Here is a 14014-nt window from a genome sequence, read left to right as displayed (position 1 = left end):
TTTAAGGTTTTGGATTCGGATTTTTTTTGAAAAAAGCATAAAAAGTTCAAAAATCAAGTTTTTGGGCTTATTTTCACTCCTACGCTATTATTAACCTCAATAACATTCAATAACAAGCATTTCCACTAATTTACCGTGTATTCTGAACACCTCACAATATAGTTATTAGTCCAAAACGCTGCAACGAGGTATCTTTCTGGACTGCGTAGTGGAGTGGTCCCCACAATATAATAAGAAAACCATCAACTGGTCTTAATCGCACCAAAAAATGTACCTGGACTGCGTAGAGGAGTGGGTCACCACAATATAAATTGAAAACCCTGAACTTGTATGATTCGCACCAATAATGTACCTGGACTGCGTAGAGGAGTGGGTCACCACAATATATATAATAAGAAAACCATCAACTGGTATAAAGAATCGCACCGAATAATGTACCTGGACTGCGTAGAGGAGTGGGTCCCCACAATATATATAATAAGAAAACCATCAACTGGTATGAAGAATCGCACCGAATAATGTACCTGGACTGCGTAGAGGAGTGGGTCACCACAATATAAATTAAAAACCCTGAACTTGTATGATTCGCACCAATAATGTACCTGGACTGCGTAGAGGAGTGGGTCACCACAATATATATAATAAGAAAACCATCAACTGGTATGAATCGCATGGAATAATGTACCTGGACTGCGTAGAGGAGTAGGTCACCACAATATAAATTAAAAACCCTGAACTTGTATGATGCGCACCAATAATGTACCTGGACTGCGTAGAGGAGTGGGTCACCACAATATAAATAAAAACACTGAACTTGTATGATTCGCACCAATAAATGTATCTGGACTGTGTAGAGGAGTGGTCACCACAATATAATTAAAAAACCCTCCACGGGTCTGAATTCCACCCAAAATGTTTATGGACTGCGTAGTGTAGTGTTCCCCACAATATTATTTAAAAATTTTGCAGCAACAGTCAATGTTGTTTAATATCTGATACACCTCTATCTGGACTGCATAGTGGAGTGGCCCCGGTACCCAATTTGGTACCGGGGCCACAATACCTCCTCCAACCATGTTACAGAGCATTCATCATTGAGATCCCATCAAGTATGTTAAAGACGGACAGGGTCGAAGTGTTATTGGTTGACTTTGTAAACCAAAAAACTGTCCCTGTTGCACATAGTCGTGCAATGAAGACTGACTTTTTCATTTAAAGGCACCATCTTTCAAGTGTAGTGTTTGTAAGTCATATTATACTTTTGGTAAAATTTGTTTAATTTGTTCCTCTTTATGGTAACTACTAATAGAATTAAAGTATTAAATAGAATTAAAGTATTAAATAGAGTGGTATAGAGTGGTAGTGTGGTATAGAGTGGTCCCTACAATATAATAATAAAACCCTCAACTGGTCAGAATTCCACCAAACAAGTATCTGGACTGCGTAGTGGGGTGGCCCAGGTACCCAATTTGATACCGGGGCCACAATAAAATAAATACACCCTCAACTGGTCAGAATTCCACCAAACAAGTATCTGGACTGCGTAGTGGGTGGCCCCGGTACCCAATTTGATACCGGGGCCACAATACCTCCTCCAAGTTTCAAGTGTAGTGTTTAATGACAGGGCATTTAACTTTTGATTTAATTTATTGAATTTGTTGGCATTTTCTTTTACTTTTTGAACATGGCAAACGACTGTTGAATGGTCACATAATGCCAAAAAAATAGTTGTAAGATGGAATTGTCCTTGGTCCCTCCCACCCATTGTCCTTGGGCCCTCCCACCCACCCTTATGTTGTTGAAATAGGACATGCACACTTTAACAAACCAATCATTTCAGCGACAGTGCCTACCAAACAACTGTGGCTGAAATGATTGGTTTGTTTGGGCCCCCACACCAAAATAACAATTCATCTCTCCCTGTAGAAACTAAACAGGCTCTACTGAGGAAAGATGTCGTCCTCTTCCTCAACCTCTGATTCCTCTCCCCCTACAGTGTGTACTTTATCCTCCTCACACATTATCAATTCGTCCCCGCTGGACTCCACAACCACAGGTCCCTCTGTACTATCTGGAGGGCAGTGCTATACTTCATTGAGGAATTGATTATTCATTTTCATAAACATAATTTTTTCAACGTTGTGAGGAAGCAACCTCCTTCGCCGCTCACTGACCAGGTTCCCCGCTGCACTAAAAACTCTTTCCGAGTACACACTGGAGGGGGGACAACTCAGTTAAAAAATAGAGCAAGTTTGTACAGGGGCTTCCAAACTGCCTTTTGGAGTTCTTACACGTCACTACCTCTAGTTAATTTAGATTGCAAGGCTTGTAAATATAAATATTTTGAAGATAAGAAAAGCAGGCTGCACAGACTGTGGAGCTAGAAAGTGAAATTAAATGGACCACGTTACTTTGGTGGCTATCTATGCCCCTGCCCTACACTTGTAGTTGAATATAAATAAAGCAGCCTGCATAGACTGTAGAACTAGAAATTCAAATATACAAAGAAATGGACAAAGGCAGTTTGGTATCTCTCTGCATCAGATCCCCTCTCCACTAGGAGTAAAATAGAAAACTATTCAGCCGTTATATAATCTAGAATATAAATAGAAATTGAGAAAGGCAATTTGGTATCTGTCTGCATCATAATCATCAACATCCTCCTCAGCGCCAGCTACATCAATATCCTCCTCCCGGTGTACAACATTCACACCTTCATTAGCCAAATCTGTAACTGGACTGTGGGTGATCCTTCCAGCATATGCAGAGGGCGTGCTGCAAATGCTGGATGGAGTCACCTCTTCCAGTACAGTGATGGGAAGGTCAGGGTTCACAAGCAAAAACACCCTTGGACTCACCTTGGGGATTTGTGATGTCATCTGTTTAGAAGGCAGAGTTCTTTGCTGTTTTGTTGTTGTTGCTGAAAGCATAACTCTCTTAAATTTTTTGTAGGGGGGGGAGGAGGAGGGCTTAGATCCTTGGGTGAAGCTGGACCACTAGTCATGAACACGGGCCAGGGCCTAAGCCGTTCCTTGCCACTACGTGTCGTAAATGGCATATTGCCAACTTTACGTTTCTCCTCAGATGATTTTAAGTTTCTCTTTTTGCTATTTTTTGAGAACTTGGGCTTTTTGGATTTTACATGCCCTGTACTAGGAGATTGGGCATCGGGCTTGCCAGACGACGTTGATGGCATTTCATCGTCTATGTCATGACTAGTGGCAGCAGCTTCAGCATTAGAAGGAAATGGGTCTTGATCTTTCCCTACATTATCCTCCAAATTTTTGTTTTCCATTATATGTAGCACAAGAGAGCGTACCCCGAAGCCACACACACTCGGCAAAGCCTTTAAAAATTATATGCGGCACAGGAGAGTAGCACTGGACTTATACTGCTGAATCAGTGAACTTTGTAATAGCAGTACCACTTGACTTATACACTGCTTAATCAGTGAACTTTGTAATATCAGTACCACTGGACTTATACTGCTGAATCAGTGAACTTTGTAATAGCAGTACCACTGGACTTATACTGCTGAATCAGTGAACTTTGTAATAGCAGTACCACTGGACTTATAGTACACTGCTGAATCAGTGAACTTTGTAATAGCAGTACCACTGGACTTATACTGCTGAATCAGTGAACTTTGTAATATATCAGTACCACTGGACTTATACTGCTGAATCAGTGAACTTTGTAATATCAGTACCACTGGACTTATACTGCTGAATCAGTGAACTTTGTAATAGCAGTACCACTGGACTTATACTGCTGAATCAGTGAACTTAGTAATATAATATTGCAGTACCAATGGGCTTATATACTGCAGGATTGGTTTTGCAAATTTTGTTGTAATTCATTTTTTTTTTGTATTTTTTTTTATAACTTTTTTTTTATTTTTTAAACACTTGGGAATAATGGGGAAATAACTATGCCCTTAGAAGCACAGAGCACAGGACACAGGACCACTGGACTGAACAGGGCACAGCACAGGACCCAGCAGCACCACTGAACTCAAAATTGACAGAGCACAGCACACAGCACCACTGGACTTTTACTGTTGAATGTGTGAACTTGGTAATATTGCAGTACCAATGGGCTTATATTGCAGGATTGGTTTTGCAAATTTTATTGTAATTAATTTTTTTTAAAATTATTTATTTTTTGGTATTTTTTTCAATAACTTTTTTTTATTTTTTAAAACACTTGGGAATAATGGGGAAATAACTATGCCCTTAGAAGCACAGAGCACAGGACACAGCACCACTGGACTGAACAGGACACAGCACAGGACCCAGCAGCACCACTGAACTCAAAATTTACAGAGCACAGCACACAGCACCACTGGACTGATACTGCAGAACACAGCACAGCACAGCACAGCACAGAACTAAACAGCACAGCACGAGATCTACCAGGACAGAGGACCACCTAACACACCCTCCCTCTACCCTGATCAATGCCCGAGTGAAGATGGCGGCGACTAGCGGGGAATTTATAGGTTCCGAGTATCGCGAGATCTGACAGCGGGATTATGACTCAGAGCCTCGGTTTCAAGTTTTCATTTGGCGCCAATACCCGGATCTGTCTCGGGTGGGCTCGGATTCACAAAATCCGAGTGCGCTCATCTCTAGTTGTCAATGATCTGATCACTGCTAAAACTGAACGCCATTACTCTCTCCTAATTCTCCTGGATCTCTCAGCTGCATTTGACACTGTTGACCACTCTCTTCTCCTGCAAACGCTGCAATCCCTAGGGCTTCAAGACACTGTTCTATCCTGGTTCTCATCCTACCTTTCTAATCGCTCTTTTACTGTTAATTTCTCTGGAGCCACCTCTGCTCCGCTTCCCCTATCAGTTGGAGTACCACAAGGCTCAGTGCTATGTCCTCTGCTGTTCTCTATCTATACCGCTTCTCTTGGAAATCTAATAAGTTCCTTTGGCTTTCAGTATCATCTCTATGTGGATGATACCCAAATCTATCTATCTATCTATCCTCTCCTGATCTCTCGACATCTGTGTTGTCCCGTGTAACTGGCTGTCTTTCTGCCATTTCATCTTGGATGTCCTCTCGCCAACTCAAACTTAATCTTTCTAAAACAGAGTTAATAATATTCCCACCCGCCAACAAGAGCATACCTGACATTTCTATCTCTGTTGATAACATGACCATAAATCCCACCCCACAAGCTCGCTGCCTAGGTATAATCCTTGACTCACACCTATCCTTTGTTCCCCACATTGACTCCATATCTAAATCCTGCTACATGCATCTAAAGAACATTTCCAGAATTTGCACATATCTCACGCAAGACACTGCAAAAACCTTAATTCATGCACTCATCATCTCCCGCATTGACTATTGCAATTCCCTCCTTACTGGTCTTCCCAAAAACAGACTTAAACCTCTACAATCTATTTTGCACATTGCAGCAAGACTGATTTTCCTTGCAAATCGTTCTTCCTCTGTTGAATCACTCTGTATGTCTCTACACTGGCTGCCTGTTTTGTACCGAATCCAATATAAAGTACTTTTACTAACCTACAAGGCCATCAACCAAGCTGCACCAACATACATCTCCTCTCTTGTCTCAAAATATTTCCCAACTCGGCAACTCCGTTCTGCACAAGATCTGCGTCTCTCATCCACCCTCATTACATCCTCCCATTCCCGGTTACAGGACTTTTTTCGGGCTGCACCCACTCTATGGAATTCTCTCCCTCGCACAGTAATACTCTCCTCTGGTCTACAAACTTTCAAGCGTTCTCTGAAAACCTACCTCTTCAGACAAGCTTATAATATTCCTCTGCCACCCTCTTTACCTCGCTACCTTTAGCCTGTTACACAGTTTCACGCGGGACGGCTGCCCCCTGACCAACATTGTTGTGTGATGGGTTCATTTAGCTTATGAGTCACTTTTACCTTTGCAGTCTGGCTGGGCCAAAATGCAAAATGTAGACTTAACCTCATGTGTCAATCTCCCATTGTCCCATAGATTGTAAGCTTGCGAGCAGGGCCTTCTCACCTCTTTGTCTGCTTTACCCAGTTTGTTTATTAGTTTATTATGTTTGTCCCCAATTGTAAAGCGCTACGGAATATGTTGGCGCTATATAAATAAATGATGATGATGATGATGATGATGAACTCAGTGGGTGCAGCAGCTGAACTGAAATGGTATTCAGTGGATTTTCTAAACAACCCTGTTTAGTGTGTAGGGCTACCCGTAAAAATGTCAGGGACTAGTACAAATGTAAAAGTCAGGGCTCCGTCCTTCCTTCTCTCATCCCACCCCCATTTTTAAATAATCATTTACCCAAAATTTGTCTTCCCACACACACACCACCATCCCGTAGTCCCGCAGTCCTGGTTCTCTCTAACCACTCCCTTAATTCAACGCAGAGGACTCTCCCCATCCCTCATATCGAAGAAACAGCTGCTTTTGAGAAATGGAGCCTGCTACGTCCCTTAGTTCATTGCAGATACCCCTCCCTTAATATATTTGTGTCTGCCCAGGGCTAGTGGGGCCCTATACAGCTGTACTTCCTTTAACCCCCTGATGGCGGCCCTGTCGGTGTGATGACTTTCCTTGGCACCAATGCAATAATTTCCTGTTACATTCACAAATATTTAGATGTTTTATATTTGTGGGAAGATGATTAGGCGGGAGACGATCTATAGTCCAGCCATCTCCAAATGCCGTCTGCGTGCCACATGTGTGTGTGTTTGTTTAAATGAAAGGGCTCAAGTGACAATGATTTCCTTAGAGGCATATTTTTCACTTTCACTCACTGGAATTACATGAGAAAATTGTTAGATCTGTTTTTCGTCTTTAAAGCAATGCATGCAATTTTAGAGAAATTAATGGAATTGTGATTGAATTTATCCAGAATCAGTAAATTACAGTGGAGTGATAAAGCAATGCATTGCATGATTGCTATATTTATGTTTTTCAAGTAGATATATTCAATTCAACTGTCAGTTATGACTGTGTAGGAGTACTCTTGTGTTATCTGAGGTGACAAAGGCAGTGTGACTGACATACTTTTTCTTAAAATCAAAATAAAATAACTGGAGAAAGATGCCATCATAACAACATTTTTGTTCTTTCCCCAGAGTCCTTAAATCTACCACGGCCCGCTGATTAAAATGTGCCTTACCTACTGTGATTGATTAACCTAAGTGACTCCTTTGTTGCTAAAACTGATTAATTACTTTTACTGATTTTCTGGTATTTGTCAACAGAAGAGACCTTGTCATTTGTTATAGTTTCAAAGATTCCAAAAATGAGAGTTACATTTGTAAAGACTCAGGTTACATAGCAATCAATAATCTAGAATGAGGGTGGTGGTAAGTGGATGTTGAATTACAATATGGCATTAAATCTACAATTCCTTTTCTTTTCATATGAGCTGATAAAAAATTGTTAAGATTTAAATATAGACTCCTGTCATATACGCACTATAAAGTAGTAGGGCATCCCCTTCACATAACAAGATTGCTGAGAATAATTGTTTATAACATTTATGTATACTAAATATTTAATTGCTTGCTCCAGTTGAAATATAAATTAAGGCTTCAGGAGATAATATTGTTTTGAATTCATCTGATAGAGACCTGCAGTGTTTAATCTGACCGTCATAAAATGCAAAAAGGTCAGAGGTTCAGTGGTAGAACTACCACCACTGCCAGGAGTGTGGTCGCTACGGTCATGGCGATAAGGGAGGACAAGCAATGCCAGGGTCACCCTCCTGAGACCACTAATTTGCTCTCAAGGCTTCACATGCGCATGCTCAGGAGAGCCCCCTGCTCTGTTCTTCAGACAGTAGAGCAGCCTGGGCATGCATATCACTGTGCCAATAGCAAAATCTGGGGGAGAGCCCGATTCTACCCCTTAGAGGTCCAGCAGTATAGAGGCTGAGATCAACAGAGCCTAGTTATCCATGTGCCTATTTATTAACAATGGGCAATAGGGCTGAAAATCTTCTATCACCATAATTTATCATTAAATTCTCGCTGAGCCAAATGAGCATATCGGCCAGGAGTGGTAAGAATTAGCTTACCGCTTTGCCAGGCCAGACTCTAAGCATGGAACTGAAAGCCCAGATTTGGGTTGTCAGTTCCACTTGATGAGGATGGCAGTAGCAGAAGAAGGATTGCAACAGTACTTGTTTTGCATGGGGAAGGATTCGAGACAAACACAGTAAATATTTTCTCCAACAGGGGATGGATAGAGAGTGTTTGAGAGTTTACTGGTCATGTAATATTTTGAAGTTGCTATAAAGAAGGCAGTAAAACCGTAAAAAGCTAAATATGTATTATCCACAGCCTAATGATTATGATAATACAACTGTATATGCTTAAATAGTTGATCAAATTTAATGAGACACTAGCCTATAATATAAATCATACCATAAGGCTCCAAATCATATTATACCACTTACTCCTAAAAAAAATGCAGCAGTTTTTGAAACATATTGGCTTTTTGATAATTAGTAGCTTTTATTTACAAATACCAGCAGAAGTCGATATAAAAGGCATTATTATTTGCAGCTCTTGTACAAACAACACCATCATATTAGCTGCAGCCATTGTCAGTAACTGATCACCCATAGCTACCAGTCAAGATTGCCAAGCTATATCTCTGCATGAGTGGGTCATGTTTTCTGGAATCCCACATGCACCGATCTAGCATTTAGATTCTAGACAATAACTGAAGAGGCAGGAGCAAATATGTACTTACTGTCACGAGTCGCGGCTTACTTGTTCCTTCTGCCCCTCGTAGGTAATTAAATTCTATTAGCACTGCGAGCGCATGCACAGTCTACAGTTTCAGCAGCTGGATCCCATTATCCCTTTATGGAGTTTTGCTCCTGATTGGCCACTATCAGGGTGGGCTTGGCCTCCCTGCCGGTTATAGCTTTTAGTTTCCTGGCTGCTGACCTGCTGATTGTTCTGTGTTCCTCTACTGCTGTACCTTTGTATTGACCTTTCTGTGTATGACCTTTGGCTTGTTTATTGGATTGTGATTCTCTGCTGGTGACCCCGACTCCTGCCTGAGACTCGGATATCCTGTCTTTCTGCCAGACTTGACCCTTTGCCTGGATGCCACTCTTGTCTGCCCGTACCCTTTGACCTTTAATTATTATTATTATTAATTTTTATTTATAGGGCGCCACTAGGTATCCGTAGCGCCGTACAGGGACAGACAGAAACACGATACAGGGTGAGACAGCACGGTACAGTTAACAAAAAGCACAGTAACTCAGAAGCTCAATGTACAGCTAGATGAGAGGCCTGTCCCTGACTTTATGTACAGCTAGATGAGAGGCCTGTCCCTGACTTTGTTTGCCTCGTGCTGTCTTTTCCTTGCCGCGATACAGTTTAAACCATGAACTTGTACTACGCAGAGCATAAGACCTGGGGGCATCTGAGTACCAGTGAGCACATCAAGCTCTACGGGAAAGGCGGCTGCTAAAGGCGAAGACCTCTACCACCTGCTCTACAAGCTTATGACTATAGCCGGTAGTCGTGACACTTACCACATCTCTTCAATGAATTACTGGTAATTTTAAGGGTCCAGAGCTCATTTACTGTTTTCATAGGAACAGAGTACTATATTATGATTTATTTATATATCCACATAATCTATATGCAAAGTTACCAGATAATGGCCTTCCCCTAATGCATCAGGCCCCATAACAAAATCTGGGCAAAGGCCCAGTGATGCACTGTTCCTCTCCTGAGAGGAGTCCTGCAGTGTATTGATAGTGATGATCAGAGCCCAGTACAAAGACTTAGCTTAGCGTGCACCCTCACTGTGCAGCTGACTAGAGGCCCTCTGTTGCTGTGGGGTAGCAATGTTACACCAGAAGGGTCAGTACCAGGGTTTAAAGCTTTGTCCCTGGCAATTTTTCCCCGCATAAATGTTCTTATTTTCTCATATTACTTCACATAATACTTAGCATTCATCTTTGCTCTCTGGTATTTTTTAAGTTCATTTTTATTTACACAGAACATTAAAATTTATATATACAGGGACAAACGCAGGATTTGAGGAGGGGGGTTTCAATGGCACAACACCAGTGGGCATGACCAGCATGCATGGGGGCGTAGCTATAATTTTAGACAGTGCTAGGTAGCTCTCCAACTCTTCCAATCCCCCTTTAAATACACGAGCAATGCTGCGTGCACTACTGTTAGGTACATGCACCTCCTCCTTCATGAGCAGAGCAGTGTGAAGTGGGACATACCTCCCAACTGTCCCTGTAGTCGGGACAAAGTCCTGAATGAGTGGGTCAGTCCCCAAACTCAGGCCTGCCCCACCAGAATCAGGACAGTTGGCAGACTGTCCTGCTCTCTCCTACCTGTTCCTCCTGCTTTCAATACTTGTTGCTGCTGCTCGTGTCCTAAGCTCAATTGTGCTTGTCTGTCTGGAGTGTTGGGTCCCTGTTTGGAAATAGAATAGGTACATGAGATATAGAAATACCAGCAATGAGTGAACACAGTAGGCCTCCCTGTCTCTATGCAGTCCAACATTAAATCAAAACAACTCATGTTTTATTATTAGTACCCCTTTCTTGTAACCATCCCGACTGTAAAATAATTTTATTCACCTTTAATAAAAAAGACCTATTTCCCCCAAACAACCCCAACATTAATTGTAATCACATTTAATAAATAAACCTATTTCCTACCATACATTAAATAACTTGCTTTCACTTTTAAGAAATAGCAATCCTTTTTCCAAAACTCTGCCATACATTTAATTAATAGCACCCAAACCACCTCAACATTAAATGAATCATCCCACCCTACATTAATAAGGCTGCACCAACCCCACTATTAAATTACATTGCCCCACCATAACCCCACAAACAAAATAACACCCTTTAAATAGACACCACCTACCTCCCACACTACAAGCCCTGTGCCATCACACAAACACTACTGTCGAAGTCAGCAAATTGGATAAAGTCATTTCAATTAATATCGAGCAAACTTGGTTGTCTTTGTCTGAAAATATGCATAGAGCACGCTACGGCGTGGAAGGGCGTACCCAGCCGCAACACGTGGCAACAACAGTTTTTACACACATTCGCACAAACACACACATTTGTAAATAGTACACATTAATTGTAGTTGCAACACATAGTTATTTGTATCGAAATATAGTAGTATTCATGTTTAATATTATAAGTTATATGCATGTTAGTAAAACATATGGGGCCCGATTCATCAAAGTTCGCAAACGCATACGCATCTGCTAAATGGCTCTGCGCATGCGCGAAACAACACTTAAGCTGCGCAAAACGGCACATACGCTACGCAATCACGGCAGATACAGCTCTCAAAAGTCACCTCAATCTCAAACTCCAACGCAAATAGATCTGAGATGACTGCTGACCACTTGAGAACAAAGGGGTGGGAATGGGCGGAGAGTAGGTGCGGACTGGGCGGAGATGAGATAGTACTTGAGTAAAGTAGGCGTTATGCTTTTTCACTTGAGAATAGTAGGCGTTCACTCTGGCCAGATGAGTGAAACTGACGTCACTCCTGTCTCAAATCTTTCACAAAAGTTAAGGAAGGCCAGGGTCATATTTAACTCCAATACAGCTAGCTAAAACAACTATTAAATGCCTTTAGGAGCATCTTCTGCGTTTAAAACGCAAAACGAAATATGCACAACATACATACATATCAATACAGACTGTTTTTGCCATTTTATTTTTTTTAATATGTTCCATTAGTATGTTTGTGTAAATTAAGCCTTTTTTCTTTACATACACCTTTCTAATGAATGCAATTCGCAAGTGCAACATGATTGATGTTATTTTGGCCCTTTGGCCTCAATCCGGAACTGCCGGAATGCCGGAATTAGTTAGCTGAAAAGAGCGCCCTCTGCTGCTTACTGCCTCTTCAGTAAAGAGGACTGGCTTTTATAGGCCTGTACACTGCACTTTGGTATGTTAGCCACATATCTTCTCAGCATTATGGGGAGAATCCAGTTCACAGTGCATTCCACTGCCGGAATAGTTGCCTCAGTGCATTCCACATTCATTCCGGCTGCCGGAATGGTTGCATCAGTGCATTCCACATTCATTCCGGCTGCCGGAATGGTTGCCTCAGTGCATTCCACATTCATTCCGGCTGCCGGAATGGTGTGCACACTGCATGGGTAATTATTTCATTTGATTTAAAATGTTGGCCAAACAATAGACTTTGCCATAAATATTTATTATAAATCTCCTACGATTCTCAACAATTACCAATATCATTAGTGTCAATATGTTACATGCCTGATTTGACAGTTGGTGATGGTGCATTTGCAATAACAAATAATAATAATAGACATATAATAACTCTAAACTATATTTTAGCGATTTACACAAATTTAAAACAAGTGTACTATTACCACAGGGACACTTTTAACAGCAACACGAATAGTGTAAGGATATTAATGATCCCTAAGAGCCAAGAGAATTGGTGAGGACTCAAACCCACATAGAAAGCTTGCAAGGTGGATTGCCTAACTGCTACACCACTGTACAAGTGGTGATGTCAAGGGAATAGAATACAAATGAAAGATAACCAGCAACTTATAGCATAAGTTGGTTTCCTTAAAACATGGGGAAAAATGCCTATACTTTGAAATATTATACCCAGAAAGATTTGGTGCATGCAGAGTCAAAATGTATGCATATAGAAATATATCCATGTTGATTAATACAAACCAAAAGTAAAACATTTATTGCTACCATTTCTAATATTTGATTTGGTGGAGCACTTAGCTTTTTCCACTGTTGCCAGTACAGAATTTCTATGTCTTTGAAATCAAGTCTTTGCCAACAACTGCTTTGCTGTGTTGTAGCTGATAACACTGTTCAGCATGACATATAGCCACCTTACACACCAAAACATATACTAAGTCACTCTTAGATAAGTCACAGAGTGCAATAAATACCCTCAAACTTGAAAATATACCAAGGTCAGCCACATACACGCATCATTCAGGGTTCAAACTCATTACCTTGTTGTTGCACGCTCATTTCTTTATTCACTGAGGTATACTTTACATTGAAACACCAACACCAAACTGCACATTAACTATTTTGCACAGCTAAATGGCTGTCTTAGCCCTGATAGATTGGTCATGTTGCAATTAATATGAACAGCATGATGGATAACGTGCTATTAAATTATTAACCCTAGATAAACACACCCATAAATTAAAAAACACTGTTTTACTAAAGCAGCAGGAGCTGCAAAAACTTCACCAAAAAGCAAGGAATGAGCGTGTTTGCGGATCTTACGCTAAATACAAGCATTTGCATATTGAATTTTACTTTTAGGAGTACGCTTAATAATGTTGTCTATTAACTCACTTGGTGCTTAGGGTTGACCTGGGGCCTCGAACTTCTGCACTTAGTATTGGTGGGTGAAATACATAACCACTACACTATTGTGCCACATATAAATTTACCATATGCAAATGATTCTTACGCCATATAATTGTACTTAAAACTATTTTACCCATACTATTGCCACAACACTAACAGCTTAGCTCATTAATGCCATCTGTAATAATCGTTAAAATCTCTACTTACCCTACATAGAATCAACTTTGCTAACATGTCAGGTCACTTTTAGACAAAAGCACACTTGGTTAATTAGAACGCACCTGGGTGCTCGTAATGACGTGCCCGCCATACTCTCCGGCGTACTCGCCTGCATTTAATTCACTAATTACAGTGCTAGTTAAAAATACCTTGCTTGGACTTCTGTGTTGATGGGAGTTTCACAGTTCTGGGTAAGTAGGCCCTAATGGTGAAATGTTTCATAATCTCTGCTGTTTCTTGTTGTACCTTGCTCCACACTCATGTTTATTTATTGGCGAGGTATTGGTGAGCTAGAGATAGAAAATTATGCTGAAAGGTTTTAATGCTAGTGGTTTTTATGTTGAAGGCTAGTGGGAAAGTCTTTCACTAGCTGCAGAGTTTAAATATTGAGGCAAC

The sequence above is a fragment of the Mixophyes fleayi genome, chromosome 6, assembly GCF_038048845.1.
Source record: "Mixophyes fleayi isolate aMixFle1 chromosome 6, aMixFle1.hap1, whole genome shotgun sequence".
NCBI lineage: Eukaryota > Metazoa > Chordata > Amphibia > Anura > Limnodynastidae > Mixophyes > Mixophyes fleayi.
The sequence above is the reverse complement of the archived record's forward strand: the minus strand, read 5'-3'. Positions refer to the sequence as shown.